The sequence below is a fragment of the Microtus pennsylvanicus genome, chromosome 6 (assembly GCF_037038515.1).
Source record: "Microtus pennsylvanicus isolate mMicPen1 chromosome 6, mMicPen1.hap1, whole genome shotgun sequence".
In the NCBI taxonomy this organism is placed as follows: domain Eukaryota; kingdom Metazoa; phylum Chordata; class Mammalia; order Rodentia; family Cricetidae; genus Microtus; species Microtus pennsylvanicus.
In genome coordinates, this window is record NC_134584.1 from 27,729,015 (window position 1) to 27,735,580 (window position 6,566).

Sequence of the window (6,566 nt, forward strand, 5' to 3'; positions counted from 1 at the left end):
CTCTTAAAATTGTGATTCTGACTGCTGTGATTCTCTCTGTCTCTCTCTCTCTCTCTCTCTCTCTCTCTCTCACACACACACACACACGCACACGCGCACACACGAGCACACACACACGCACACACGTACACATGCACGCACACACGTACACATGCACACACACGTACACACACGCACACACACACGCACACACATACATGCACACACACACACGCACACATACATATGCATGCACTCATGCATGCAACCACCTTTCTCCTCTAGTTGTCTTTTCTATAAGAAATGTTCAGAAATAAGAGAAGATAACATGGGCATTCCAGACTTGAGTACTCAGGCTCTTACTTCAGTGTAAAACACCCAAGAACAAAAGTCTTGAAACCTGGGATTTGGTCTTACCTCTTCAAACCCATCCCTGATGTATAATTTTGAACCAAAGCCTCCATGATCTACTGCCTGTGATAGTAGAGATATACAGTAGACAGTAGACAGGAGAGACCAGAGAACACACAGCATCAGGATCTGCTCAGCACCCAGTGAGGGGCTTTATACTACATTATGGAAGGCATCGCATGGCATAGCAGAACAAGCAGTCACAGGCCTCCTTTTTTGATAAAGTCATACTGTAGTTATCATTGACAATATTATATGTCATAACAGAACAAGAATTTTGGCCCCAGGCCCACTAAAGAATGTTAAATTATATCACAAGGACATTTGCTTATCTATGCTCATAGCAGCATTATTTGTAATAGCCAGAATCTGGAAACAACCTAGATGCTCATCAATGGAAGAATGGGTGAAGAAAATGTGGTACATTTACACAATGGAGTAGAACTCAGTGAGAAAAACAAAACAATGACATCTTGAAATTTACATGAAAATGGATGGAACTAGGAAAGACCATCCTGAGTGAGGTAACTCAGACCCAGAAAGATGAACATGGTATGTACTCACTCATAAGTGGATACTAACATTCTCCCTGAGTGAGAGGAATGAATTCAGATTTTGGGAAGGATAATACAACTACCTGGAATTTACAGACCAGAACAGAAAGGACCGAGTGATGCATGATAGCACAGAGTGCTATGCTAGAGGGTCAAAGTCTGGTGTTGGAGATTTCCTAGAAAAGGTCAATCCAAACATTCCAATCCCTCCTCAGTTCAGCGGTGATCTAAAAAACAGTCGGTCAAGTGAGATGATATCCAGAGGGCACACATGGCCCCTCTCTATGACCATATCCTTGGTTTACAGAAGAGTGTCAATTGACTTGAAGTACTTAACATTGTGATTCTGATTTCTGTGATTCTCTCTCTCTCTCTCTCTCTCTCTCTCTCTCTCTCTCTCTCTCCCTCACACACACACACACACACACACACACACACACACACACACACACACACACACTATACACATACACATATGGACCTAGTTTTCTCCCTAATGGTCTTTTCTGTAAGAAATGTTCAGAAACAGGAGAAGGTGACATGGTCAATGCAGATTTGGGTTCCGACTTCGGAACTCTTACTTCAGTTGGAAGAGCCCAAGACCAAAAGGCAAAACCTGAGATTTGATCTTACCTCTTCAATCCCACCCCTGGTGAATATAAGTTTGAACCAAAGCCTCCATGATCTACTGCCTGTGATAGCAGAGATGTAGAGTAGACAGGAGAGACCAGAGAACACACAGCACCAGGATCTGATCAGTAAAGGCATTTTTACTGCATCATGGAGAATATCACATGTCATAGCAGAACAAGCATGTCAGCCCCAGGACCCCTCCTTTTATTGTAAAACTGCTATGGGATGTCTTTCTGTATGGTGTGAACATATGTTACTCTCATTGGCTGATAAATAAATCTGCTTTGGCCTATGGCTAGGCAGGATAGAGCCAGGCTGGAAATCCAAGCAGAGATACAGAAGAAGTAGTACAGAGTCTGGGGAACAACAACCAGCCACCGAGGAAGAAGGACATGATAAAAAAAATAAACTACAAACCAAGTATAGACAAAAAAAAAGGGTTAATTTAAATATAATAGCTAGCTAATAATAAGCTTGAGCCATTGGGCAAACATTAATAATTAATATAAACCTCTGAGTGATTATTCAGAAGTGGCTGCAGGAATGAGTCGAACAGAGAAAAAAACCTTCATCTACCTTTGGCACTTCAACACTGTGCCCCTACTTCCGCCTAAGACCTGAGAAAGCTTGACAAAGGTTCTGAATGCACACCGGACTTTCTAGTCTCCCAGTCTCATGCCAGGCTACTGACAGAAGGAGTTCCTACAGCACAGCAGTGCCGAGAGACGTGGAACTGAAAGAGAGACTGATAAAATATGCAAACCTAAATATTTGTAAAATGCTTTCACTTTAAAACAGAAGTCAAAAATGTGTTTGTAAAAGGGAACTTAGATGATGCATTGCTTGGGTGAAACGGTTTTCCACAGGAAACAAGAGGCTATGACTTTTTTTTCAGGTTAACATGGACCAGATTTGATAAAGGGACTCCTCCTGAACTTTTTTTTATTAAATTTAAAATACATGTATTTCTCCTATAATATATTATGGTTACAGTTTCTCCTCCCTCACATCCTCCTATTTCTTCCCTACCTCCTTCCCCATTTGTAACCCTATCCCTGTCTATCTCTCAATAGAAGAGAAGACTTATAAGATGTAAAAATAAACTAAGATAAGACAAAAAAGAAACTAACACATCAGAATAAAGGAAAACAACAACAGCAAAAATAAAACATTTTAGGTTTCTATAAATATTTTTGTGGGAATGAATGTGTCTCCATCTATATCTGTTTCTTGCAACTTTTCTTTTTTTTATTGATTTTTATTGAGCTCTACATTTTTCTCTGCTCCCATCTCTGTCTCTCCCCTCCCCACTTCAATCCTCCCCAAGGTCCCCATGCTCCCAATTACTTTTTCTACTTTCTACTTCCCATGTAGATTAGATCTATGTAAGTCTCTCTTAGTGTCCTCATTGTTGTCTAAATTCTCTAGGATTGTGGTTTGTAGACTGATTTTCATTGCTTTATGCTTAAAAACCACCCATGAGTGAGTACATGTGATAATTGTCTTTCTGCATCTGGATTACCTCACTCAAAGTAATGTTTTATACCTCCACCCATTTTTCTGCAAAATTCAAGATATCATTATTTTTTCTGCTGTTTAGTACTGCTTTGGCTTCTGTGTTTGTTCCCATCTTAACCTGTCAATCATTAAAGTAACATCCATCAAAAAATCAGACTCGGCTTGCTTTCCCTCGTTGCTTTCCCAGGAACTTTTGTTCAGAAGTCACATTAGCACTTGAGTACAGGAACTTGAGTTCATAATAAACATGTAAATATCTATGTATTTGGAGCAGTGTGTTTTATTGAAATTCTACAGTTCTGAAGTTCCTTCCTCCCTACCTTTTTTCCTTCCTTCTTTTCTACTTTCTTTATTTCTTTTTCCTTTCTTCCTCTTTTTCTTTCTTTAACTTCTTCCCTTCCTACCTTCTCCCTTATCTCATTACTTTCCCTGTCTTTGGTCTCCATATCATAAGTGCTACAGTGTTATGCACACTAGCCACATATAATGCCACTGATTTATGTTCTTAAGACCTTCTTCTTGTTTCAAGAAAAATCACAGATAGTGATACCTCTGGATGTCCCTTTATTGTACAGGGTTGTTTTAGCTTTTCTAAGTTTTTTTGTTTTTTCCTATAACATAAAGCATTATCCTTTAAGTTTCTGTAAAGATTTGTAATTTTAATGGATGGGTTGCACTCAATATGTAGATTGCTTTTGGTAAGATGACCATTTTTACTATGTTAAGTCTACCAAACCATGAGGAGGGGAGATCTTTCCAACTCCTGATATTTTCTTCAATTTCTTTCTTCCAATACTTGAAGTTTTCATTACACAAGTGGTTCTGACCGGACCAAACTAATTTAGACCAGTTCAGACCGGATCAGACCGGTTCAGACTGGTTCAAACTGGTTTAGGCCAATTCAGAGCGGTTCAAACCTGTTCAGAAATGTTCAGACCGGTCTCGACTGGTTCTGACCAATTCAAACCGGTTGAGACTGGTTCAGGCTGGTTCATACTGGTTCAAACTGGATAAGACAGGTTTAGGCAGGTCTCAACTGGCTCAGACTAGTTCAAACTGGCTCAAACCGGTTTAGACCAAACCAGACTGGTCTCAGCCAGTTCTGACCGGTTCAAACCGGTTTAAACCGGTCTCAACTGGTTATGGCTGTTCCAGTTGAGACTGGTTCAGGCCGGTTCACACCAGTTTAAAATGGTTCAAACTGAATCAGACATATTTAGGCAGTCCTCAACCGGTTCAGACTGGTTCATAACAATTCAGACTGGTTAAGACCAGCTTATACTGGCTTAGACCAGTTCATATCGGTTCAGACTGGTTCATGCCGGTTTAGACCAGTCTCAACCGGTTTAGACCAGTTCAGGCTGGTTCAAACCAGTTCCAACCTGTTCTGACTGGTTCATGCCGGTTCAGACTGGGTCATACCTGATCGGACTGGTTCAAACTGGTTTAGGCCAGTTCCGACCAGTTTAGGCCAGTTTAGAACAGAGAGAATGATGGGGTCTGGAAGTCGGGTGTGGCTTTTGTGGAATGACATCAGGCAGACAGGGGATAGGGCTGCTGCGCAGGAAATGAGTTCTTCAAATTCCACATTTTCAACAAATCTTGGTTCCTTTTCATGGAAAATGGTATTTAGAGACTGGAAAATATTACCTAGGTCTACTCTTTGCTACCAAAATACTGCTGCTTCCTTTTTTTGTCTTTTTATTCATCAGATCTAGGAAATAACAGGTTAGCTGAGATTAAAAAATTTCACATCTATACCTCTCTGTTGCATTCTTATATTTACAAGATAAATTATGAATTTTGGGTCACCTCTTAAGCTGAACTATAAGCCCATATGGTAACCTTGTTATTCTTCTCAAATATCCATTTTGAATTCTCTTTTAAGTATCTGTGAAACCGCTAAATGCTATCAAATTATTTATTTATTCATTTTCTGAACCTATGTGAAGATAATGCACTCTCAAATGATAATTCACACAATTATGAAATACAAATAATAAACTGTAAGGTCATTTGCAATTATATTTCTCTAGAATCTGGCAATTTAATGATAAAATTATACTTTCTCAACTGGCATTGTATTGGTTTTTCTGTTTTTCATACTTATAAATATGCTAGAGAGAGTAAATACATTCGTTTCTGTATACAAGTAATTTTAAGGTTTTAACTATCTTTTTATATTTTAACTTGTTTTTTTTATTGTGTTATATATTTTTTCTCTACTCCCTCCCTTTCTCCCCTTTCGTCTTCTACCCTTTTCTGTGACCTCCACAGTCCCAATTTTTTCAGGATAGCTTGCCTTTATTTTTCCTATGTAGATCCATATATATCTCTCTAAGGGTACTCTTTGTTGTCTAGGTTTTGGGGGGGTTAGACTGTAGGCTGGTTTTTCTTTGTTCTATGTATAAAAGCCACTTATGTGTGAGTATATATTATATTCATATTTGTGGATCTGGGCTACATCACTCAGTATTTTTTTTTCTAGATCCATCCATTTGCCTGAAAATTTCAAGATGTCATTAGTTTTTACTGCTGAGTAGTACTCCATTGTATAAATGTACCTCATTTTCTTTAACCATTCTTAGGTTGAGAGGCTTTTAGATTGTTTCCAGGTTCGGGTTATTATGAATAATACTACTATTAACAGAGTTGAACAGAGGTAATTGTGGTATGATTGAGCATCCTTTGGGTACATACCCAACAGTGGTATCGCTGGGTCTTGAGGTAGATTGTTTCTAATTTTCTGAGAAATTGCCATACTAATTACCAATGTGGCTGTACAAATTTGAAGTCCTACCAGGAATGCAGGAGTTTTCCCTTTACCCCACATCCTCTCCAGCACAAACTGTCATCAGTGGTTTTTTCTTGGCCATTATACAATGCTACGTCACCTGCAAATCCCTGTGGGCAGTGGGAACTGTGACACGGGCTCGTCAGCCACACACTGCACATGACCCCTCACATGATTTTACTATGTATACTTGTTTTGAAAATATATTTTATGGAAGAAAGTTCACGTGTTATTTGTTGTCCCTTAAATCCTACCATCTTGAAAAGAATAAGACATTCTATATTTATCACTTCTCTGTGTATCTCCTTACTTAACAACACTGAGGCTAATTCTGTATCAATTTATAAATCTCGGGCTTATTCTATTTTACATATATCTGTTACTCCAATATTGGACAGACTGTAGTTTTTTTCTTTCCTTATTTAAATTTCGAACACATGAGGCATACCAGTCCTAAGAAAAAATGTATTCTCCCACCCCTTCAATCTTCTGTTAACTTAATTTGTTATTTTATTCATTATCCAGAAAAATGTATTTATGACATTTTTATATTGTCATTTCCAGGCAAACTGGTTTTTATTAAATCCTGAGAGTACCTGATCCTGCCTAACAGGGTAACAGAAGGAGTAGAACAGAACACTCTGGGCACCAGAACTCTAAAGAGATTATAAAGTACA

At 38.7% G+C, this 6,566-nt stretch overlaps 1 protein-coding gene across 1 annotated transcript in view; it reads right to left on the reverse strand.

Annotated features, from left to right (window-relative positions):
• The window catches only part of LOC142851824 (UDP-glucuronosyltransferase 3A2-like), a 94,387-nt gene that overhangs the window by 37,778 nt on the left and 50,043 nt on the right, over window positions 1-6,566 (reverse strand). The gene's annotated exons all lie outside the window — the stretch shown is intronic.